General features: G+C 37.7%; 1 protein-coding gene and 2 long non-coding RNA genes across 4 annotated transcripts in view; 1 reads left to right on the top strand and 2 right to left on the bottom strand.

The window, feature by feature from the left end:
* Nucleotides 1-6082, bottom strand: part of LOC110353149 (uncharacterized) — a 58225-nt gene extending 52143 nt beyond the window's left edge. The window contains exon 1 of the long non-coding RNA XR_002403268.4: nt 5801-6082. This is a non-coding gene — a long non-coding RNA (uncharacterized lncRNA). The remainder of the gene's footprint in view (nt 1-5800) is intronic.
* The window catches only part of ROBO1 (roundabout guidance receptor 1), a 737177-nt gene that overhangs the window by 516833 nt on the left and 194192 nt on the right, over nt 1-26152 (bottom strand). The gene's annotated exons all lie outside the window — the stretch shown is intronic.
* On the top strand, nt 442-26152 carry LOC101792187 (uncharacterized). The gene is made up of 3 exons (XR_002403269.4): nt 442-618; nt 21818-22044; nt 25916-26152. It is a non-coding gene; the product is annotated as an uncharacterized lncRNA (long non-coding RNA).

Below are 26152 nucleotides of genomic sequence, written 5' to 3'. Positions count from 1 at the left end.
CAAGTTTACAACCTCCTCACTCTCCTTTGGAAGAGAATCCTTCAACACACATGTATTTCTGATACTTATAGTATCAGAAACATAATCTGTCATATATGAAATAATAATAAAGCTACAAAAAACACACTGCGACCCCAGTAAAAGCTCAACCAAACAACAACAATAAAAACCCTGTCATCTGATGTCTGATGAACCTTGAACTAGAGGATTATGTTGTGCAGACATCCAAATACTTAGATTCAGACTGCCACACAAGTTCTTTTAATCTAATCCTAAACTGCCTAAGGAACAAACAGTGCTGTACATCACTCTGTTGTTTCAAAGTATACACAGCTACAGCCAAAATACAGATTTAGCCTTAATGTTGAGAAATGTTAAATTCAGAGGAGGATTTCCTATTGTGCAGCCTACAGCTGCGGGCTCAAGTGTTCCACCACGAGACACAGCATGTGTGCAGCCCACAGCTCCAGCACGAATCCAACTTGTGTCCTGGCCAGGGAAAAAATTCCTAGCGATCCCGTAACTACCACACGATTATAACTGTCACAAATACCAAGACTCGCGGGAGAAAATCTGGGACTGGAAACTTGAACCACTGTTCAGAACATGAGACACGAGGTATGGTTCAAATTATTTTACTTTTTGAATGAACTTTTTATGTAAAAGCCTATGGAAAATAAATTGGAAACAAATCTGAAGTTACATCATTGCACATCTGTGAGGTAAGCGATCCACTTCAAGTCTGTTCTCATGGCTTGAAAATTGAGCACACATAAAACTGCAGTGATCTCAGGTGAGATGAGGTGATCTTTGATGAAGGACCAATTGGATTATTATAAACAACTTGCTATTAAGATTATAGTGCCATTTCAAAAAAGGTCTAAATACAAATTTGGTTCAACATGGGGACATACCTGGGCAACTACTCCATGGTTTCTATTATTTTGGAAGCCAGACCAACTTACCTAATTACTCTTTTCAATTAATAAACATTCTATAATTACTGATTTACTTAAAAATATTTTTATTGCTCAGTACAGGTGTCTTGTAATCTAAGTAGAAAGCACTTCATGATGAGAAGGAAGATAAGAGCAATATTAGCTTTGTGATGAGGACCAACAAATTGTTTGAATCCTCGTAATTTCTCTTGCCACAGAAGTGACAGACCCTAACATACTCAGATACTTGACTGCTCCAGCTGTGAAAACAAACTTTTCAAAGTTCCCAACCAGCAGGCTTTCACATTTCTGGGAAATGAAACACTACTAGTTGTTTTATTTATGGTATCTTTGCTTTATGACAGTTAATGAGCTGTAATTTTATAAAAGAGAACAAAAACAATACTTTGTGCCATCACAAATAGCCATCAGCATTATTTATTGCAGATGTTTTAATCTATTATGGTAATAATGAAACATTCATTGTTTTGCTACCCTGAGCAATCTGTGAGAAATTTAAAATGACAAAAGCTGCCCCCCTCTTCCCCCTGAAGCTTTTGCTCCTTTCCAGAAGGTTCAGTTGTGGAAGGGATAATAACACACTTGGTAAAAAACATAGCTGAAGAAACAGAAAACATACAGAAATAGTATCGCAATGAAGTTTAATCAATGCCTTCTGCAGAATGGAACTGTTCTGTAGACAAGCAGGACATTATAGTCATGATTAAATGGTGAGTGTTAGGTCCCCGATTCACTAATATTCATGTAGAAAAGTTCTACAGAATTTCGAAAATGTTTTTAGTTCTGTAGCTTGATTACAAAAAGAAGTTAAGACCAATGCAGATGCATCCAGACTCTGTCCACATCAGGAGCTACCCTTGCTGTTCAATGATCTTACCAGAGCCAAGGAGACAGGCTCATGCATGCAAGAGCACACCTACCAGAGGTAGCCACACATACAAAGAGCAGTGTATTGACTGACTCTCCCCAAGTTTAACCAACAATGCCATGCTATCACCTGCCTTGTATCAGGGAAGGGCAGTGCTGGAACTTTCATGCAGTTTCTTTGGCTCCCCATCTAGTAAGCAGGGATGAAGGGAAATCTATGATGACTTTACCGCTTGAGCTGCATCGAATTCCACACAAAATTCAGAGGAAAACCAAACCCAACCCAACCCCTGTAGGCTTCCATGACCAATGTTTTGGTTCATGTTCCAGCAAACATTCCACGTTCCTCCTATTTCTCCATTAGCTTAAGAATTGACTAACATAGCCCCATTCGCCTGGTAAAACAAGTAGACAACTTAATTTGTAGCAGGTTTAGCATCTGTCAGGAAAGCAACAAGATAATCATTCACTGGGCTCTATACCTAAGAGACTGGGCAATTACTCAGCTGTCTGGAAAAGACAAAAGCAAAGCTGAAAAATTTGTTGTGTGGTAATCTCAAGTTCCAGTGGTTGACTTTCTGCAACAGCACTAAAAAGCAAGGAGCCCAACTTCCACAGTTCTCCAGTGTTTGCCAGCATTGTCATTTCACTTAAAGTCAACTTTAACCACAGAGGAAATAGATGCTGAACACCAGAAAACAAAGATGTGTTGAGGAAGAAGTCCTATAGCTTAGCAGAAGCTGCTCTGAGTTCACTATTACAATCTTATTGTTAGCATCCAGTCGTAAGGAAGCAAGTAATTTGTCTTTATCACAGTTAGAACTTAATTCTTTGAACACTACTGCATACACTGCTATTAAAATTTAACTGAAAATGACTTCTAGCTGCAGAACACAGTGCTCATGCTCACGGGATGCACTAGCTTACATTCAGCTCCTTGTTCAGGCCACTCAGAGGAGTTCCCAGCAAGCAGCAGCCTCACCCTTGTGTGCCCCAGACTTATGCCTTGTATATATTAGTCAGATCAAGCAACAGCACTAGATGAAGAGTGTGCCTATGTTCCTATCATAACCCTTGATTTCCCCCTCTTCTCACATCAACCTTGCAAGGGGAACACAGACAACCAGGGATCTGGCTCTTCATTACAGCTAATCAGAAGGGCTCTTCAATATCCAAATAATTCACTTAGCAGTCAGCAAAGAAAGGAAACAAAATTGAGATTTATGGAAAAAAAAAAAAAGGCCGCAGTGACAGATGATCACATTATCTTGAAAAGTGCTGCCTATATTCTCTTAATTGCTTCTGTATCAAAAATAGGAACAAGGCTCACAGTTAAATTCTAAAGTGACAATTAAAACTAGTGTTAGGACAGTTGAACCCCATTGCTTTGCTTTAAATATTTTCAAAGTCTTCTGGAACTATTTTCCACTAGCCATAGCACAAGTAGCACCTTGTGACAACCTGTGCTATTTCCCCTGGCAGTGCATTAGAAGCTATGATCACCCAGCCATTTTTATCATTGCTTTTCCCTGCTCAAGCCAAGTCTCACCTATGCCCCTAAACTCTTTTTATTCTTATCTACTTCCACAATAACCATATCTTTACAGCTCTCAGTTTTCCCTTTGAAGTAACTCAGTGATACTATCTGATTCAGAAGGATATAGCTTCTTTAGTTTAAGATTTCACAAAACTAACAAGCTTGGTAATATTCATCTTATGGCAGAGATTTGGGCCTTGATGTTTGATTACGGCTTCCTAGAGGTTGTTTGCAAGAGTGAAGTGTTGCCTGAGCTTTAAATACATAACATGTATGGCAGTTTTTCCACAGACTGTTATACATATCCTCTAAAATGTAAAATAAAGTTAATGCCATTGACAGTACTCAAAAGAGGGTGATGCCCCACTCTTTCCAAATGGAGATGCTGGAGCTTCAAGAGAGTTAGTTACCTTGCTAACAGGATCTGAAGTTAAGTAGAATTCAAAAGTGACCTCTATTTACCATGATGGAGGAGAGTATTTTAAAGCAAGGAAACTATGTTCCCCACAGGTGAGCTAATCCTATAGAGACTTCTCACACATGTAATACTTCACAGAGATTATTGATTCATTGAAGCTATTAAAGGCACACAGATGGCCAAGAATAAGGCACCCACACCATCAAAGATATGCCAGAATTAAAGGACATCATACCCTGTAGGCATAGCATGATTTGCTTTACAAGCTAGAAAGAAGCATGTCTTCAGAACCATAATTTTGAACTTCAGAGCCCAAATGCTTAGCTAAGCACATTCACTGCAAAAAATCTCACTACAGCACACAAAAAATCAGGGAGACGAGGAGTAACTGTGCTGCACACATCATAGACCAATGGTGATGCTAAATGTAAAACGAATGAACTCGGTATGATCTCGAGCAAAAGTGTGTTTCCTAAGGATTAAAGTCAGATGACTGAGCAGGTGCCCTTCATACTTCACAAGGCTAATGATCATTTAGAGATAAGCTAGAACACTTTAAGACAGCAGCTGTTGATGCTAAACAAACACCACAAAAACAACAAAACAACACGTTAAATACCAACAACTCATAACCAGTTGCTGTTAGGAGAGGCAATTACAAACAAGATGCTAGTTTTCTTTACATAGAAACTTGACACACAAACTGGTTGTCTGCCAACACGCCTCTTTCAGCTGGAAAAGTACAAACCTAAAGAAACAGAAGTTTTGTTAAACTACTTCCTTGAAGTTCTTTTAAGAATGTTTTCACAGGGAGGCTATAGCAGCTCAATAAGTATTACTATTGCCATAGTTTCAAAGTATTGGCAACCTAATACACTACACACTGACATTTAAGAACTTTCAGCATAATTATTAATCACATTTTTACAGCATATTACTAAAATCAGGAATACGTGACATTAGACAGTTTTGATGAATATAAATGAAGTTACAATTTACTTATCTTACAGTTGATACCAAGATGCTACTTCAATAGCTCTTCACTGAACTGTATGTAGCTTATTCAGGTGACAGGCCTGCAACTTTATTTTTCAGAGAGTAAAATCCTCAAGTACACTTCAATCACTTATAATCAAAAGGATTCTTCTGCTTTTCATCAGCCTTACTCACTTCAGTGAGACCAACAAGATTCAAACTCTCTTAGAAACTTATTTCCTAAAGCTCACTAGGGAAAACACTGGGAGGTAGGTGAGCTTACCATGTTGATATTCTGGGCTTACTAACAAGAGCATTTGCTTGCTAAGATCAAACACACTCCACACACTGTGTTAAACCACCAGACTCACCGTATCTGAGATTCTGCAATCAACATGAGAGAACAGGAACAAGAGGGGAAAACAACAACAGCAAAACAGGGGGAAGAATAGAAAAAAAAAATAACAAACATCAAAATAGTCTGAGAGGTAAACACTGACCTCATAAGTCTAAGCAACTTTGAGAAAATGTTTGAAGAACCCCAGTGAAGGGAAAAAGGGGGAAAAAAAAAAAAGTGTTACCTTCACTTCATCTTACCATGCCAACCAATTTCAGTTACTAACTCAAAGCTAAAGACCACCACCCTATTAACTCCTCAGGAAAAAACTGCTGGGATAACCTAGTTCTCACCTCATTATTTCTTCCTCCCTGCCCCTGCAAGGGGACATACATGAATCACTGAGTGGGTCTATGAAGGCTTGTACCTTCTCAGGCTATTTCATCAGTTTTCCAGTGAAATTCAGCAACAATCTTCCCTGACTAGACTGAGGTATTCAGCATCTAAACTTTACTGCTAGGGTTATAGGATTTAACAAAAAAAAAAAAAAAAAAAAAAAAAAAAAAAAAAAAAAATCTTTACAAGCCCAAACTAAGCTCAGACTAGAAAGTTGAGAATGAAATCCACCAATCCAAAAAGCAATACGTTAGTATTTCTGTAACATAAATAATATATCCCCACGCTTCACAGAATTCTGTAACGCATACCTTCAGCTCCCATGTAACTCCAAAAACTTGATTTCAGCAAAACTATCCTGCTAATGGGCTCCTGTTTTTGATCCCACTCTTCTCTGACAGTGGGCCTGATCCACAGCTGGTATGAATCAATCTCATCACTAAATTTATTTCTGCCAGCTGAGGAAGGGGCCTCTTTTTACACTGCTGCTTGGAGTGTACTGCGTTTATTCTACCATTTCTCATCTCATATGCCTCAGAAATAACCCAAAAATGGTTATGTTTCTGACAGATAGCTACACTTTTAATTTTAAATGGCACTTTATTTTGCAATCTTGCCTGTTGAACTCTTGGCAATGAAAACAATTTAAAGATCAATGTGTTAAATAGTTATGGAAATCAGATGCAAATTTTGAGTATTGCAAGAGTGGGTTTATTGCATCAGTCTAAGGGTATTCTTCTACTGATTTCTCTCAATAGATGGACTCAGAATACTCATAGTGGTGACTCGTAGTGACTCAGCCAGTTTAGTAACAGTCTTTCACTCCCTTTTATTAACAGGTGTGCACTCATTCAAACCCCAGAGCTGTTGCAGACAGCTGACTACCCCAAAGTGTGAGAATTCCCAAACCATTCCTTGCCCCATCACCTCACTTTGGGATTTGATGCTCATATGGATCCTGTTGCATAAAACACTCATCTGAAAAGTACAAGAGCTGTTCTATGGCCAGTACCTACCAACATTCATCTCACTGAATGTAATAGTTGCATTTCCCATGACATGAGAATAAACTGAGCTGTTTTTTGCAGCAGGATCCTGGAATTGTTTTTGTTCCAGATGTTTAAACTGAGCTGTCTAAATAAATATTCCGTATAAAATGAAATTTACACTGTAACTTTATACTACACATGAATAACTACATTAAAAGAATTAATGCATGAATGGAGCTTTCCTACATTATTTTGATCAACCCTCTGAAATTCAAACTCATATCCCATGCATGCACAGTTTGCAAATGAAGCAAAATTTCTTGTCACCTGTGAAGCATGAAGAGTTGATTCCAAATCACCAGAATAACAATTGTAGTTGACAGTTGTGTAGCTTGAATGGCTCAGGTCCAAGTCAAAATGCTTTCTCAACTAAAACTTCAGAATTAAGAACATTCTTTTACTTTAGCATTTTACTATAACATCAAAACAGTAAGAGGACAAAGGAAAAAAACTTTCTCACAGTAATGAAAGTATCTTACTGAAATAAATAAATGTGCAATTCCACAGTATATTATACCAAGAATCTTAAAGTTCTTAACAAATAGCCTTTAAATACTTCACAGTAATACTCCTTTCAGTCTCATCTTTGTACTTTCTAACTCTTAAAGGAATAACTTGTTTGTTGTCAGAAGTGCATGAATACTATTAAAAAGAACAAAAGTAGAAGACTAGAGGCAAAACTAAACAACAGTTTCCTTTTACTGCCTTTTTTCCCCATAGCTAGTATCTTTGTGGAACTTTCATCACTGAGATCTTGATAGTTTTCCATACTGCCATCCCACATTAAAGTGATTGTTTTTAATTAAACAAAAATGTCCCTATTAATTATGAGTAAAAGAACTATTTTTCTGTGTTAGTAAGCACACAGGTATGTTTCCTTTGAGTAACTGGAGCAAGTATGGTCTGGAATACAGAAAAACACAAAGCCACATCTCTCAGCAAGTAGTTGTGCTCACCTGGCTCTGGAAGGCACTAGTTCTGTTATTGTGTGACTATATTGAAATTATGCACTGAATACACAAAATACGTTTCTTGCCATGAACTTGGAAATTATATCCTATGAATATGCTGTGTGAGTGTTCAGAGGTAAGCAGACTGCACAGTGAAACATCAGGTTAGATATTTGCTTTTATTTTTTAGCAGGTAAAAACAATTTGGTTACCACAGACCCACTGGGGATGCTGGAGCACAAGGTATGAAGGGGCTAAAGAACTGCAAAAGGGTTTAATAATCAGAAAAAATGGTATAAAATGAGCCACACAAAGATTGAGACTGACACAAGAGATTGAAAAAAGAGAACATTTAGAAAGAATAACAATCTAATGAGTATTTATTCTATGAATGCGTAAGGACTCCTCCAGCATCTCTTCCTTAAGGTTCCTCACGTAAGCACCAGCCTGAATCTGCAAATGCTGCGTTACACTGTAGTAACAACACAATGGCAAGCAAAGAGCATGAACACATCTTTATGAATACGAACAAAGCAAAAAAAGTATTGTATAATCAAAGGCAGTTCGCTAATGCAAATGCAAACAAAACACTGGATTTTTTTGTCTGAATTCTAGCATTTCCTTAGAGCGTTCATCAGTGATTACATTGGTAGCATTTTGAGTCACAGAATCACAGAATCGGCTAGGTTGGAAGAGACCTCCAAGATCACCAAGTCCAGCCTCTGGCCCAACACTAAGTCCTCCACTAAACCATATCACTAAGCTCTACATCTAAATGTCTTTTAAAGACTTCCAGGGATGGTGACTCCACCACTTCCCTGGGCAGCCCATTCCAATGCATCACAACTCTCTCAGTAAAGAAGGTCTTCCTAACATCCAACCTAAAACACCCCTGGTGCAACTTTAGCCCATTCACCCTTGTCCTGTCAGCAGGTATATGGGAGAACAGACCAACTGCCACCTTGTTATAACCTCCTTTAAGGTACCTGTAGAGTGCAATAAGGTCAACCTTGAGCCTCCTCTTTTCCAGGCTGAACAACCCCAGCTCACTCAGCCTCTCCTCGTAAGACTTGTTCTCCAGACCCCTCACCAGCTTTGTTGCCCTTCTCTGGACCCGCTCGAGCACCTCCATGTCCTTCTTGTAGCAAGGGGCCCAAAACTGAACACAGTACTCAAGGTGTGGCCTCACCAGAGCCGAGTACAGGGGGACAATTGCTTCCCTAGCCCTGCTGGCCACACTGCTTCTGATACAAGCCAGGATGCTGTTGGCCTTCTTGGCCACCTGAGCACACTGCTGTCTCCTATTCAGTCGACTGTCAACCAATACTCCCAGGTCCTTCTCTGCCAGGCAGTTTTCCAACCACTCATCTCCCAGCCTGTAGCTCTGCTTGGGGTTGTTGCTCCCCAGGTGCAGGACCCGGCACTTGGCCTTGTTGAGCTTCATACGGTTGACCTCAGCCCATCGGTCCTGCCTATCCAGATCCTCCTGCACAGTCTTCCTACCCTCGAGCAGATCAACACATGCACCTAACTTGGTGTTATCTGCAAACTTACTGAGGGTGCACTTGATCCCCTCATCCAGATCATCAATAAAGATAGTAAAGAGAACCGGCCCTAATACTAAGCTCTGGGGGACTTCACTAGTGACCAGCCTCCAACTGGATTTAACTCTATTCCCCACAAGTCTCAGCATGAAAACACATTCAGTGTAGTTGGTAGCTTGAGTGTATTATTTGACAATTTCTAATTCTTTTCCAAATGCTAGTCTTCTGAAATCATAGAATCATAGAATCATAGAATATCCTGAGTTGGAAGGGACCCTTAAGGATCATCAAGTCCAACTCTTGACACCGCACAGGTCTACCCAAGTTCAGACCATGTGACTAAGTGCACAGTCCAATCTCTTCTTAAATTCAGTCAGGCTCGGTGCAGCGACCACTTCCCTGGGGAGCCTGTTCCAGTGTGCAACCACTCTCTCTGTGAAGAACCCCCTCCTGATGTCAAGCCTAAACTTTCCCTGCCTCAGCTTAACCCCGTTCCCGCGGGTCCTGTCGCTGGTGTTAATGGAGAAAAGGTCTCCCGCCTCTCGACACCCCCTTATATAGGTATAACCCAGCTTCAAGGCAGTTACATTTTATTCCAAACCATCCAAGAACTCTACAATCTACAAATAATCAACAACACACTATTAAACTGAGTATTGCTGGCATTTATGTTCCCTGTATACCTGGGGGAGACTTCGGCCTTCGGGCTTCATTTTCTTTATTTATAGAAAATGAAAATTCTCAGGTGAGTACTGCTAACAGTCCAACTTCAAGGAGACAGCAGAATTAAATCTCAAATAAGTTACACCTCGGATGAGATTGGCTGAACTGAGGAGGTTAAGAAGGAGTTTTTGGTAAATAGAACCAATGGTATTGCAGCAATGTATTGTTTAAGGCAGCTGTAGCATTCTCTGCTGAATGAGATATTTTTAGCCTGTCTGCTTTAGCCTTCCACTGAGGCCAACTAATCCTCTGAGTGACAAAAAACATGCCACAGAAGAACCTGGAATCTGAGCTTCATTGGTAACAGTGACATCGACCTTGCTGACTCTGAACAAAACCATTTCTATTGTGCTGATATAATGGTTAAAACTGAACAGTTATGCCTGTTTCTTGCTTGTAGGAGAAGTTAGCTGATATTCAGATAGCTTCCTCTCATAGTTAAAAATAAAAAAATAAAAAATCAAGTATACTGTGGACACTGCTGAGAAAAGCATGGACAGTAGTACAGGCTAATGTCACATCTCAAAAGCACATGCAGCTATATTATTCCTTTATTTATTTACTTTGGTATTTATTTCTGGTTAAACTGAAGAGGCTTAATCCTAAAAAAACATGACATGTTTTGAAATATCTGTATTTAGGTCTTCTGTAGTTAACTAGTGAGAAGTTTCTTCCTGCTGCTTCTTATTCCAAAGCCTCATTTCATCATATTAAAGGAACCTACTTGACAGCTCATGACTTCTTTTATCTAGAGAAAATAACAGTTATCCAAGTGCTCACTAAACACTTCTGGTATATGTGAGGGACACATAGGCTGCAGTGCATGCTTCACAAGTCCTTTAACTTTGTTATCAAGCTCTGGCACAGCAGAATACATACCTCTTCATAATTCTCCAGCCATGGAGCAGGTTGTACTTGGCAGACTACTCACCATCAGATTGTACTTGCTTTAATACTTCCTTCTCATGTAAGTAATGAAGACTGCTCTGTGTAGTTTCAAGCCTGACACACTCTAGTAACACCTTATTCCTGCTTTTTAAGCAATATATCTCTTAAATGCAAAACAAAGCTTTTTTAAAAAAGCAAGGGGACTCAGATTTTCTAAGGTGGTCTTAGTACGCTATTGTGTAATTGAAATCTTCATGTCAACCTTCACACGTCAATGAGATTGATCTGATTGTAAGCATTTATTTCACTGAAAACCATGCTTTACTGAATGTTTTGTCTCTTGCTGAGACTCCCTTTCCTGGCTGCTGTAGAGTTATATATCCCTAGACATATTCTTGGCTTCTAAGACATTTTCTGTTTTATCAGGGACCTCAAGTCCACAGCTGAGACTTGTTGTCCAAAAATTGTGCTGCACTTTGAGTGCTCCAAAGGCAAGCTTTAGCCTAACAAGGTTAATTTCCCCAGACTCCCCTTACTGGCTCCTTCAAATGAACCTACACTGAGAAGCATTGGGATAGCTAGGCTAAACTCAGCCTTCATTGAAATACCACCCTTACTACCTTAATTAACTTATACATCTGGTCTCTTGGTCTCCAAACAAAATGTTAAAACATTTGTTTCTGCTAGAGGCCAGCGAAAACACATTCTCCTCCCTCTTTTCAGCTTTATCATGAAAAAGCTGCTGTAGATTTTGCAGGACTGCTTAAGTTCCAAAATCATAACTTCGATTTTTATTCTGTTGTTTGTCTTGTCCTGCAAGAGAGAGTACTGTTATATGTGTGCACTAGATTATGTGGAAGTTGCTCCAAAACAGTTCTATGAATGCAGAAATGCTTCTATCAACATAGACATGCTTAAACTAATCCAGAATTACATTTGTTTTCTACCTCTGCTGCAGTGTTCCCAAAATGTCCAAATATGCCCAGATATTTCTGGATTTACCCTATTTCACTTGCTGCTTGTAACATATGGTAACACTGTCAGTAACTATTACAATATATCATATACATATAGTGCCAAAAACATGTACAAGAGAACACTTATATATAGACTTTTCATTAAATACTGATACAGCATGTCTTTTTTTTTCCTTTCTTTTCTTTTTTTTTCTTTTCTTTTCCTTTTTTTTTTTTTTTTTTTTTTTTTTCCCATGCACATGCTCTCATAAGTTTAGAACTAATGGACAAGAATCTGTAAAACTATTGATTTTCTGTGTGGCTTTTGCAAATTCTCATACATACTTTGTCTATCATCTTTTGTCTATCATGATCTCATCCATGAAATGAGGACAGCAAACACCAAACTAATAGGACCTCGTAGTGAGCTGAAGAAAAAGGACCAATTAATGTCTTCTTCAGATGCTACAGTTGCTGCAAGGTTGTTAGATTATATTTCTTTGCCTAAGGCTACTTTAGAAGTAAACTGTTGTTAAAATATCATCCCCAAATTTTTAACCTGGGATGAACTAACTTTTCAGATTGCATTTTGATATAGCACTGTTAGGTGACCACTGATGATTCCTGCAATAAATGAAGGTGTGACGGTGCATCAGAAAGGGAGAATTGTTTCACTCTGATCATATGCATTTTTTCACAGAAATGCAGAAGGAAAAGTAGAGAATTCCTCAAAGCATATCAGAAACAAATCGATACTGTTTGTTCTCTAGCTACAACATGAATCCCCAAAATGTAAGATACTTTATAGACTGAAACAACAACATGAATAGCTAGTATTTATAAAATATGATAATAGAAGCAACACCCATCAAAAGTGAGAGATATAACCTTAATACAGTCATAGTTTGAGATACTAATATTTAAGATAAAAAATAAGGTGTGAACCTTATAATCTGGGTGGGATACAATGCCTGTCGGAGGCTTGCTTTGGCACCTGCCTCATCATTTTCATATTTCTCTAACAGTTCATACCAAAAGGTTTTCTGAAATACAGCAGACACTCCTGAGAGACAATCTGACAAAACAGGCTGAAGTCTGCATCCACCAGCACAATAGTATCATTACTTCTTAGTCTGCAATTTCCACATTAGCTGGTAGGTGCTTATGTACACAAACTATCAGATGTCCAATTAAAGCTTAAAGGTGCTGCATATAAAATGCAAACTAAAATGTTTACAGTCAGTAAAAAGAAGACATTAATGTCATGGTGTTATACAAAACTAAGCAGGCTTTGCTTAAAACAAAAACAAACAAAACACACACACACACACACACACACACAAAAAAAAAAAAAAAAACACTACTATTCAAGGCCATGTGATTTTTAAATCAAATATTGGACATAAAACCATTTGTAGCTGACATGTAAAACTATAATATTCCCAATGGTCTTTAAGAAAAAAAGAAAGACAGAAAAGCTAAGCCAGTGAGACTTTGTTTTTAAGGAAAGCTGAAGTCGGATTCTTTTTATGTTGTTGAACATGAACACACACATACACACAAAGTATCTTTATTTGTACCTGAACATTAATAAATCACATCAACAGATGTTGAAGCAAGTAGAAATTGATTGTGAAAAAAATATTATCTTTGGATATTGTTCTAAAGGGACAACCAGTGTTAAGAAAGAAAGTGAGCATCTGTAAAATGATATTGAAAGCACTAAAACAAGAACAACAGAATGGAACAGATATCTATTCCTTTTTCTTTCTTTTTTTTTTTTAATGAAGACATACACACAGACTATACATTGGACACAGTAAGTTTTAAAGACATTATTTGAAGCAGTATCTTAAACATCAAGAATAAAACAATTTTTTTGTTAAAATGTCCTGTAAGCTCCTCTGTTTTTATTCCTAATGTTACATGTCGGCTTCTCTTTACACAAAACAGTAGTCTTTCTCCATTAACAATACACAGGCCTCATCTGTTTCTCATTAAATACCTTACTTTTTCTGTAGCTCATTGTGTTTCTGTCACAGAAACCTCTAAATCTCTCTAAGAAAAATGGGCTCCAAAAGTAAGGATTTCTGTAAATTCTCTAACCCTAGTTTGGCACATCTAATGAGCAGAGTCAGTAACTGGGAGATATTTGTCCTTCACCAACACATTTTGCCTGGAGTGCCTATGTCTCCTCATCCTGCCCTCCCAAGAGATATTCAGTGTGGCCCCAAAACATGACAGGCTTTCTCGATGCACTGCTCAATAGCCAAGAACTGTCTTGGGAGAGCAAGGACAAAGAGACCAAAGAGAATGAGACCTCCTGATGGTATCTCCTCTCAGAAAAGCCCATGGAAGAGAAAATGCAAATAAAAATGTAGGAAACTAAAGAAAACCCATTTTCAGGACTGTAATATATCAGTGGGAACATTCCACAGAGGTAATTTTCCAGCCTGACCATTTCAACCCACTGGGTAGGCTGAATCATACAAAAACCTTGCTGAAAGGCAGCGTAATTGAGAGTAGAAAATTGATTTATTCTGAACATATGTAAAAGAACAGTAAATAAGCATGTTTTTCTGTAGTGACTACATCTTTCAGCTTGAGCCATCAGAGGCATATGTTTTTCCACACACAATTATTATACAGGATAGGCAAATTTTATTTATTTATTTATTGGTTTTGTACAATTTACACAGTTCTCACAGTAATTCCTATAATACAGTCTTTTAACATGTTATGAATGGCTTACTCCACTACAAGATATAGTTCATAGTTGAAAAAATGTCTTTGTTCTACCTTGCCAGAATTCCTATCTAGCCCTGCAGCATGGAGATTCTCAAAGACACTTAGACCTTACACATAGCATGAAAACAGGAAGTTCAGCCAGAGAGAGAGACAATATAAGCATCCTTTCTGCAAGAAAACTTGGTGTCAAGGACAGAGTTTTGTGCTACAGAGACAGAAGGGGCGAGGATGAAATTAAAAATAGGCACATATCTTCAAAGATATTAAAAACGTTCCACATGATACACACATCTGTAAACTTCACTATTTCTGCTCTTTGGGAATTTCCTACATTTTTGTACATTTTTCCTACATTTTCGCATTCAACCTTGAGTAAAATTACACTGATATTCCAAGCACTCTGTGGGGCACAAATCATGTTTCATGATATTTTGCCTTAGTCATTTTGTATCACAGCAAAAAAATCTTGTATAACAGTACCAAGTAAAAACAGTCATGGCAAATAAATCATTCTTGCATTCTTTCATTGTCTAGAAAGTAATCTGATTTTGACAAATGTATTCATCGTAAGCGTAGGCAATACCCTTCTGAAGAAAAAACAATGCCTATGTATTTTTAAACGTAAATCTGTGACGATCTATGCTTGTTGTATAAGAATTGAGACTCCTTGTGTCCTTTCCCTTGGTGGCTGAGGGAAAGGAAGTTGACAAGTTGACAGTGTGATTTCAGATTCACACGAAAAGGAGAAAGAACATTAAAAGAAAATAAAAGACTCTCTTAAGGGAAGAGAAGAAGAAAAAAAAAAAAAAAAAAGAAAATCCATAAGGCATTTTGATTCAGAGATAGTTTTCTCCTATTAGGCAGTAATGCACCTGTGTCTCATGGAGCTGGCCATGTCATTCAGTATGATTAGCAGTGAGACACGGGACAGTGTCCCAGGTAAAGCTCCAGGCCCTGGAGATAAGCAATGACTTTTTGAATCTTCCTTCTGTTGATAAACAGCATGAAATGGAAGAGCTGAATGTGCAAGGCTGAAAGATCACTAAGATGAATGAGAGGTTTCTGTACTTTTCTAAACCTTGTGATTTTAAACCTTGGAGGTAATAACACTGCTTTTGGCAGGAAAGCAGACTTGGAGCACCATAAAGGACTTATCTAGGTACTGGGTGGTCTTAATGTTCCTCTTTGGGTACTCCTGCATAACGAGTCCATATATCACCAAGCAAATAGGCAGAGGGAGATGAATAATTAGGGAGCCTGACTACCGAAGATAAGAAAAAGAAGAGAAAGCAGTCACAGAGGATTTCAGTGGAGTTCATGTACAGAATGGTGTTAACTCTTCCATTGTCCTCAGACAACAAAAAAATAAAAATGCTCTTGCAGGTATTAGGAAATACATCTAGTGCTTTAAGACTTAATTACAGAGTGATCAAAAAGAAATGACCATCGAATATATTTAAAAATATATACATCCCTGCTTTAGCAGATGGTACAGGAAGACCTTCAAAAAGAAATGTGCTTTTATCTCTTAATATAACTACGTTACAAAAAGAACATTTTTTTTCTTCTCCAGAATTAAGAGAAAAAGTTTCTAAAAATCTATTATCAAATAATCTTACTTAAAATAGAACAACTAGGTGCACAAAAGCTGTGCTTTTCTTCATTTTATATAAGGACTAAGAAATCATTTAAGGGCTCTATTGAATAGCAGAGTGTCTTACAGAAATGTAATCCTATAGCAGCTTACATTTACTGTATCATATGGTACCTTATACATCAAAATTCAGTTCAATTTCATTCAAATTTATTAAAACTCAAATGTTCTGAAGCAGCAAATGTTCCAAATTTTAATTACTCAGAAAATCTTATACTTTTGTGAATCAATGTCAACTCACTTGAATTTTTACTGTAAAATCTTACTGAAGCAATTTTAAAATACAGCAGCTCATTTCATCCTCATAAATTGGACAAATTAAAGTACCAAGTAAATTTATTTCTGCCATAAGAGGTTATTTCCTAGATCCTACAGATAGTGGAGATAGTGTGATGAAAGTAGAACACTAAAGTTAATTTGGTACAGTAAGTAGTTTACATGAGAAATTACAAATTAGTTAATAACAGCAACAGTTGGATTTTTGTCCTTCTACTTTCTCTCATTTCCTCATTCTCTTTCTTTCTTTCTTTCTTTCTTTCTTTCTTTCTTTCTTTCTTTCTTTCTTTCTTTCTCTCTTTCTCTCTTTCTTTCTCTCTTTCTTTTTTTTTTTTCTTTCTCCCAATTCCTTCTTTTTCTCCCCTTTTTTCTCTCCTTTTCTTAATATTTCTTTCCATTGTTCTTCTAAATGTCTTACCAGACACATCTACTCAAGGAGAAAAAGTCTCTGGCATTTAAAGGCAACCATGTTTTCTATTCATTGTTCTTTTTAGATACTTAGTTACTAGACTTTAAAGGGTTTATGATAATATGATGGCCTCTAAGACATTTTTTTGTGTGAAACATGATTTCTTGTAAGAAATACAACTGCCTGAAAGCAGAAAAAATAGTACCTTGAATCTGGCCTCAAGGTTAGGAAAGGCTATAACAAACCTTTCTTTTTACATTTTGACACCTAGATCACTAAATGATTTGGGATTCATTTTAAAGCTTCCAGTGAAGCACAGATGTATAGTGCATGATAATGTTAATAAACAAACCTGCCCATTAAAATTACTTGATACATGAAAGGGTAAATAACGTATCTAAAGATCAAGCTTTTAACATCAAAGACTACTCTGTAAGAATTCAAGAATGTGCTTTTTCCTTTTTTTTTTTTATTTTTTTTTTTCCTGTAAGATAAGGAACGTGACGGGTTCTTTAAAAGACCAGTTGTTTTTAGTAATCTAAAGCAGGTGTACTCAATCAGCACTTTTTTACACCAAACCTCCTGTGGGTGGCCTGCTCCCAGCAGCTGACTGCTGGGGTAGTCCTAGGCTAACAGATGCCTTTGGGCATCAACCTTAGGGGGTTGATGGTTCCCTATAAGATGGTGAGTGTGATGCTACAACCTGCTACTGTCTGAGCCTAACCCATACAGTCTGCCCGGTCTACAGACTGGAAGAGGCATGCCTGGGGGTGCTGCACACCCAGAGCAGGCCTGCCCAGGCCCAAAGTCCTTTGTGGCTTTTGAAGATCTCCAAGGAGGAGACCCCACAGCTCCCTGGGCAGCCTGTGCCAGTGCTCAGTCACCTGCACAGCACAAAAGGGCTGCCTGGTGCTCAGGGGAGCCCCTTGCATGCTAGGTTGTGCCCAGTGCTGCTGGGCACCTCTGTGAAGAGCCCAGCTCTGTCCTCTTGGCACCCTCCCCTCAGCTGTTTATGCACCTTGATGAGATCCACCCTGAGCCTGAAGAAAGCAAAATAACGTATAGATCAAGAAATAAACTATGATTACCAGCATCATTGCAAGTAAATTCCTTATTCAATCTCAGTTTACGTGAACACTGAAGGTAATTGGAGAAAGTGATTTCTGTCACTTTTTACCACACACATCACAGGAGTTCTAAAGCTTTCTGTCCCACAAGATCTCTCAGTGGATTGGAAATTATAACTATTGTTTACTTTGCAATAAATCTGAAAATTTAAATAAATTTACTGTCCAGAAGGAAAAAACAAAAAACAAAAAACAAAAAAACAAAAAAAAAAAAAAAAAAAAAAAACCTTGTTTTTTGTTTTGTTTTCTGGGGCAAGATGACAATCGAAAAATACCACCATCATTTATGGATACTTTTTCCATTACATATATATTGTTGATATACATATGTGTGTGTTTATATATGTCTACACATTCACTTTTTTAAAAATGAGAATTCTTCTGAACATCAGAAACAAATTTTCCTAAAATGCAAAATGAATTGAACATGAATTTAGCAATGAAAGAATAGTTTTAATTCATTCTAAAAACTTAAAGCTTCACAAAGTTTTTCCAACAAAAAATTTCTAACAAAAATATGAAAAACACATTTTTTCTCCAGCAATTCACTGTGACAATTTTAATTTCTGATCTTTAAATGTGATGTCCAAAACCTGCACAGAAAACTACAATTTTATTCTCCCTAAAATGAGAAAATATACTTTTTTTTTTTTTTCAGGGCAAGCAAAGAATTTGATTACAATTTCCTAACGAAGAAAATTGCATAGAGTACAGCAATAGATTTAAAACATTATAAATGTCTGAAAAAATGCCTGTACAGTTTTCAATGGAGGCATTAGATGCAGTATAAGAATTAATAACAATAGAACAATGGTATTACTCTGTAATTCAGTTCTTCTGAGAGACTGTCATGTCTTAATACATTGCCACTTCAGTACCAAAATAGCAATTTCCCATGATCATGTACAATTTAAAATATAGGCATTCAAATAAAAATCATTGACTTTCTTACAAACAAAATGAATTGAAAAAGTAATAATGTGACAGAAGACAACAACCATAGCATAAGTTTCTAGTAATATTATTTTTATATATTTAAACATGTTTTAAATATTTATTATTATCTCTGAGATCTGTGCCCCTGCCCCATGTGCTTTTATAAGATAAAGTACAGGAACGTGTGGGATTTAATCCATTAGCATGCTTCCATACTACTTTTTGTTGTTGTTGTTCCAGTTGGTGTATTTGTCAGACTCATTTCAGACTCACTTACTCATTTGTGATCAGAAATATGGTCACAAAATTCCCAGCTCCAAGAACATTATAATAGTTAAGTGAAGAACAAAGCTTCTTCCAAGGAGGTGTAAGGTCAGGTAAAGCTTAATGTGAGTTGTATTGTGGTCCTTGCTGGACCACTTTGGTCCTGTCCCTGAGAAGCATGGCCAGAACTTAAATCACTATGACTTTTCCAGACAACTCACTATTCCTCTTAATAAATATTGATCTCTTGTTTGGAGAAGCATTGCAGAGAATCAAAACAAACAAACAAAACCCTACAAAGTAATCTACCTTTTAAAAGACTACTTAAAATAAAAGTGTTTTGATATCTCTCTATGTTGTAAACAGAAGACTTTTAAAGCATTGAAAAAAATGCTACACATGAATGCTCTAGTGAAAATTCCTGTTTAAGAGCGTCAGAAACCAGACATGTTCCTTTGTATTTAAAGTCATGTTTTTTGGCTTGGGCAATGCAATTTAAGTGTAAACCAATTAAACGAACTACACTATTTAATCACACAATTTTTTATATTATTATTTTTATTAATGTGTTTATTAGTATTTTTATCATGATGTGCAAAAATAAACCAGTAGGAGAGCATCATTAAGAACCACATCAATTTTGAAAGGCACACATACAATATTAATAGCCACTGACAAAGAATCAATCAGCTATGATTATGTAACATTTTGGTTTACTCCTTTCCCAGAAAGAGGAAGTTATCTACTTCTCATAGCATCCAGCTCCGCATGATATCTGCATTCTGCTACTAGAGAAATGCTGGCATCACAGACAGCAAAAGCCAAATGGTATACAATTCACATAACCGTCTTGTAAAGTTTCTCTTGCCCAACAGTTGTTCTCAGTTAGGATATTGCTAATATTAAAATAAAAAGAATATTTGGGTCTGATTCAAGCATCTCTTAATTTCAAGGAGACGTAATTCAGATCTGTAACTCTTAGCACATATGACAACTGAGGTCCCTAAGCAATTGTGTTGTATTATCATCAGTATGATATAAAAACTAATTTACATCCTTATTTTTCCTTTAACCACATACCAGTAATTTGCTAATGTATTGGACTTAGACTCCCTGTCCTCAAGAGTAGAAAGAAAACAATTTGAATCCATAAGGTCTAATTGTTAACCACCGATGACATTAAATGACCTACTATAGTTGCAAAACAAATGCCAAAAGATGTGGTGCTCTTAAGCTCTTGAACCTTCATATAATTTACTCATCATGGCTAAATGCCATCCCAAACTGATTAACTTTTATTCAGTAATGCTTTTGTGAGACATTAATATTTATATCCCCATCTATTTCCATTCTTTTGTCTAAATTCAGTCTAAACACCAAGCATCACAAACTTTCAAACAGATGAAAAACATTAAGTCAAAACTGAAAATATAGAATTTTTACTCTACAAAATGGCTTTTTTCATAAAAGGTAATACTTGAAAATAAATGCAGATGAATTTTTAGAGGACCTTTTCAATGAATAAGAAACATGCTTTGGAAAAGTTTCAATCAACATATTTCTGAGATTTGTGCCTCAGTTTCCATATCCATGAAATTAAAGGGCTCTTCTAAGCATAATTACTTAATGTGCTTGAATATTTATAACCCACTGGATGTTATTTATATGTAGCACTAAATGTACATATTAAGAACCTGCTAGTCTGGGTAGTATAAATTTTTGGATGTAAATGAAATGAATAAATGGAGTTCAGTTCTCAGTTCCAGTGCATCCAGCACCTCTTTCCATAAGGCTGATGATTTGGGTGCCCAAGTGGAAGCGGTAAATTTACTGATATGTATGTCCATACATGCTTTAGGAAACAATTATCACTCAAACTACAGATCAGCAGCTTTCAGGTAACAGGACTGTCAAGATAATATCCAGCCCAAGGATACCAACAGCCACCCCTCCAAGCTCTGGTTATTTCAGAGATTTTCATCACATACATTTTGCAGTCAGTCTCATCACATTCAGCTGAATTAAACTGAAAGCCTTCATTCCATTTTCAATATTTCTTCCCTTTTTTGTAATCTAGGTATTTCTGATATATATATATAATATAATAAAATAAAATAAATAAAATAAAATAAAAGGAAAAAATTCACATGAATAATGATTACAGTATTTTGCCAATAACAGGAATGCTTGTTTATATAGTTGGACAAGAATAAAGAATAATGTCAGCAAGAATTGAGTTGTCCTTTAAATGCAAATAATCATCTGGATGTTTCAGTGAAACAAACTGTAAACTGTGTATGCTGTACCACGTCCTGCAGATCTCACTCCCAAATATTATCATGACTCATCTACTTTCCTTTTCCAACAGTAATGTTATTTTTTCTTTTCAAGAGCAACATTGATAAACTTTGCACAAGCTGCAATGCTGGGTTAAACCCCCTCTTCTAAATCTGTAGATTTTAAACTGCAGTTTTCCCATTTATACCAATAAAGTTACCTAGCATAATCATTGTGGTTACAAGCATCCTTCACATAACCAGTACAGCTGTAAAATTTCCTACCTTTATCAAAACCAATATTTGAAATAGCGTGCAAAATGGTAAGATTATAAATAGAAAAATCACAGCTGATTGTAGCCTGGAAGTCTTGCAACTCTCTGGAAATACAGGAGTTAATCAGCAAAGGCTGTTCGGGAAGCTTGCAGGGAAGCACAGGACTGTACTGCAGATGTGGGGAGCGTACAGAAGGTGTGGCCCATTTTTTCTGCATGCATATTTAACTATCTTTAATTATATGCCCTGAAGGTTATTATTAAAGAACAGTCTCCTGGAGAGGAAGACTTACACTGCCAAATGAGGCCTAACACATTTCCTTGAACACCGAGCAGAGAAGAGAAGGAAAAGCCCAGGTTACTCACGGTTCTTTTCACCTCTCCACCTCGACCCCGCTCTTATTCTGGGCGAGATGTCCACAGCAGCAGTTACTTCTACTAGCCAAAGCAGCAGCAGCAGTGACAGCACGGCCATGCCAGGTAAACAAAAATGAATAACCTCTACCTGGCAGCACTGATAAAGACGAATTAGAAGACTTTCCTTAGGAATGAATGATGGGAACTAACAGCACTTACTCAGCAGAGGCAGGGGGAGATGTAAAATATTATTTCTACTAAAAATGCTTACTAAAAATTGTATTTCCATTGCTTCTCTTCTTCCTTTTATCCAGGGCATGTAAAAACAGAACAGTTGTAAAGGCTTCCTCTAAGCAGGAGAATCTGGCATTCAGACGCAGGAAGAGATGAAGGGACAGCTTTCTGCAGTCTATCAGAAGCTGCCAGTCCCTAACCTGCCTCTGCCACCTCTCAGCTCTTCCCAGTGTTTATCAACATCCCCCACAGTACTGTAACACAGGACACTGCCAGGCTGAAACACCGGAGGGTTGTTTTCAGAGGGTTGTTTTTTTTTTTGTTTTTTTTTTTTTCCTCCTTTACTTGCATACTTCACTGCAGTTTCACTGAGCTGGTGACATGGAACGTCTAATGTTGACGCCCCAAACTCACTGCATTTGTCAACGGGAGCAAAAGGACAGTTTGCAGAGCTGCCTCTTCTGCTCACAGACAAGGGTGGCAGTGGAGGGGGAGGAAAAAGGAGGAGAAAGGCTTAAAAAAGAAACTTTTTTTTTTTTTTGACATTCAGTAACTCTGTCTCTTATTTAGCATGAATGTCTTCTATTTCTAGGGAAGATGACCCAAACCATGCTCCCTCTCATCCCAGTTTCTGCCAGAAAGAAGGAGGAGGTCCGCTGACAGAGATACATGATACATGCAGCAAGGAGAGAGCTGAGGACTGATGCTGTCCTCGTTTGTGCGCGCTCCATGCTGTGCAGCCCACCAGCCCCTGGGTAGCCATGCCATGTGCAGGCGAGCCCTGGTGCTGGCCAAATTCACCTGTTGGCTGGGGAAAGCTACTGAACGCAGTGCCTGCCCGTGCCAGGCAGAGAGATCACAAACTCCTCTGGCGATCTACCAGTCAGCGACGCCACAGTTGTTGTCCACTGACCACCACGGTTATGAAATCATTCCAGGTGGCCTGTCTCACAGCATGGTCCTGCGAGACAGAAACACAAGAAGTGCTGTTCTCTCATGGTGACAGAGGAATTCAGATAGATATGTCTACATTTATATTCAGTAAAAGAAACTGCAAAATAGGTAGTTTAGCGTCAGAAGCATCATCCTTAGGAATAATTACAATGGGAAAACATTTTCTTAATAGAATGGCAATGAATTAGTACTCTACAAGCTGATCTTCTGCATCACACATTATTAGCTGTCGGGTAGATGCTATGCCTGTAACTGAGCTGCAAAATTAAGGTCTTTAAGGAATGTACAGGAATACATTTCTAGATACAATTTCAATTCAGAGTGAAAGGAGAGACAAAGTAAGCTATTTTAGTCATAATAACATCTCTCTGTTCATTCACAGTGTTCGTGGCCACTGCTTTTTATAAAATTTCAATTAAAATGTTCAGTGCTATTAAGATATTCCACAGTGAACAGTTAAAGTGTGACCAGCTGAAGCCATTCATCTCTAGATGTTCTTATGTCAGTGATGATAACTTTCCAAGTGCATATTTTTCACCTAGAACTGGCAGACAGCAAAGGTATCATAACAGAATGTCTTCCATTACTATTAAGAAACTTATCCACAAGTCCTTTAAAAAGGAGGAGACAAATGTGGCACATGGAAGTGGAAAAGGAATGCTCTGTTTCTTCATTCTGACCAGCTGGAGAAATCAAGAGAGGAGATGAGATATGCTCTTACTTCAATTTGTGCTAACTACATTCAGTACAGTGAAGCATTTACAGCACAGGGCATAAAGATCCAGGCTATCTGTCAAACTTCAAGTAATTTACACATTACAAGTAGTCGTTGGTTTTGCTCTGACCCCAGCAGTCTCCACGTGGCTGTCCCTGAATGCAGATGACCAGAAGGTGTTGGTGCTCTCTGCATACAGACCCAGCACTGGGTCTGGTCAGTGAGGGTCACCCAGTCCTTGTACCAGAGGAATCGCCCGATGAAGAGGCTTGGTTTCTTTGCCATCGTTCCATTTTACAGGAGTCACATTTACAGGCTGAAGAATGATGAAGGATCAGGTCTTGAACTCATAGCAAAAATAACTTCTACAGTAACATAGAGTGTTAAAAGAAATTGCTGGGAATTTCAGATTTCCTTTTTTAGCACATTATAACTTATATCCTCTCTTAACTCATGCCAGGGAAGCATGTGAATATTCAATTTCTGAAGATGACTCACACTGTTGCTTATATAAGACAGCTGACTGTACCAAATTTTATTGCATCAAAACATGGCACAGGAAAAAAGCTCAGTTAATACAAGGTGCTCTTTTAGGATTACATTAGCAGTAATGTAGAAGGCACAGTTTACTGTGAATGCATGAAAAACTGTCTTTTCAAATACCAGCTGCAGTTCTGAGCATCAAAAGCAGAAGACTTTGTGATTTTGCAGTTTGCAGTGCACTGCTGGAAGGACAGAAAGTAGAGATTTTCAAAGAGGAAAAAAAAAAAATAGACAAAGTGTGGAATTCCAAGATGAGCCAAAACAAATCCAAGCAAAAAGCTTGAGCTGCCTCAAAGAAGAACTCCCTAACTTGCAGCTAGGGTTATTTGGGGTTGTTTTCTTTTATTTGGTCCCAGATCCAATGCTCATTGAACCTTGCACTATGAAAAAGAAAAATGATATATCCAGTTGGTGTTTCAGCAGATGTCTGCTGATCTCTCAAACCACTTGTTGTTGTTGTTGTGTCTAGTACTCAATCCTGCACAGAGTTAATTGACAGTTTCAGAAGTGTTGGCCAGATAGCTTACTCTTACAAGAATAATAGCAGGCTGCTTTTCAGGATACAGAACCTGTATCCTATTTCTGCATAGGTTGCATCCATTTATTCTGTCAGGAGAAGGAGCAGTTGCCTACAGAAAAGCTACCCCATATCCTGATATATGTCAAGGGATGCCCAAAGCAGCACCTCGTAAGTGACTATTTTCCTCATCAGTCACACCAAAAATGCAGTCTGACAGAGAAAACATATCACCAACAAAACTTTTGTATCACATTGTATAACAGAGTGCCTCATGCATAATGTTGCTGTTAAGCAAAATAGTGGTCAATAACTGCCATGGGAGCAATGCCAATCCACTTCCTTCCCTGGAATAACATCAAGTAAAACTGAACTAATTAAGCATTCAGAGGTGTGAAGCCCAATAAAAGGTGGCTTGTTCCTATGCAATTCAGTGTTTAATAGCTCATTTAACTAGTTTTAGTTTCTGTGGTGTAACTTCTGATCAGGTGAGTTCCTTAGCAATTTGAAAGCTTTCTAAAAGCAATGTAATTAATTCTGGGATCAGCCATGTGGACAACACTTTCAGAGATGCAGTGGACCACCTGAAGATATTACACCAAGACTGGATGCTTATCTCATTCATGCATTGCAGCTCAGTCAGAAGTTAAGGACTTAAAAAATAAAATTAGGAAATGAATTTGTGGTCTGTGTTACACTGGTTCCGCCTAGCTTTAATATAAGTCATTCTCTAAAATCTGTAGACATTCTATTTCTTTTCTCCTCAGCCCTCATTATGCCCTAGCCTTTTGATTTTTGTTTTACTGTGTGATAGATAAAAGTCACTATCAATTTATTGCACAGTTCTGCCCTTGGATCAGATATCTCTCATGTTTTTTTATCCACTACAAGCAGAACTTTTTCTAAAACCCTCTCTTCCTTCATTAGAGACTTCACTTTTACCTTCTTCTAAAGGGAATCAAAGCTCTCTGAAGCATCTTGGCCTAGCTTTCCAGGAAGTGTTTAAAACAACTTTTCTCTCTTCTCTACAGGAATACTTCATTCACTGAGACATGATGAAAGCCACATATTCTCACACTGGAAGTCCATGAGACAGTGAGGTCAGCCCCTATGTGCACAGAAGTCCCTCAACTCTCCTCAAAGCCAAAGCCACTTCCTCACACAGGGAACTCTCTGTCACCTCTTCTGAAGAACCCCAAACTGACGTTTTTTGGAAACTGATGGTCTGGGAAACCTTTTGCCTTTTTTTTTTTTTTTCCCCCAGAAGG

Source organism: Anas platyrhynchos, chromosome 1, assembly GCF_047663525.1.
Source record: "Anas platyrhynchos isolate ZD024472 breed Pekin duck chromosome 1, IASCAAS_PekinDuck_T2T, whole genome shotgun sequence".
In the NCBI taxonomy this organism is placed as follows: Eukaryota; Metazoa; Chordata; class Aves; order Anseriformes; family Anatidae; genus Anas; species Anas platyrhynchos.
The sequence above is the reverse complement of the archived record's forward strand: the minus strand, read 5'-3'. Positions and strand labels throughout refer to the sequence as shown.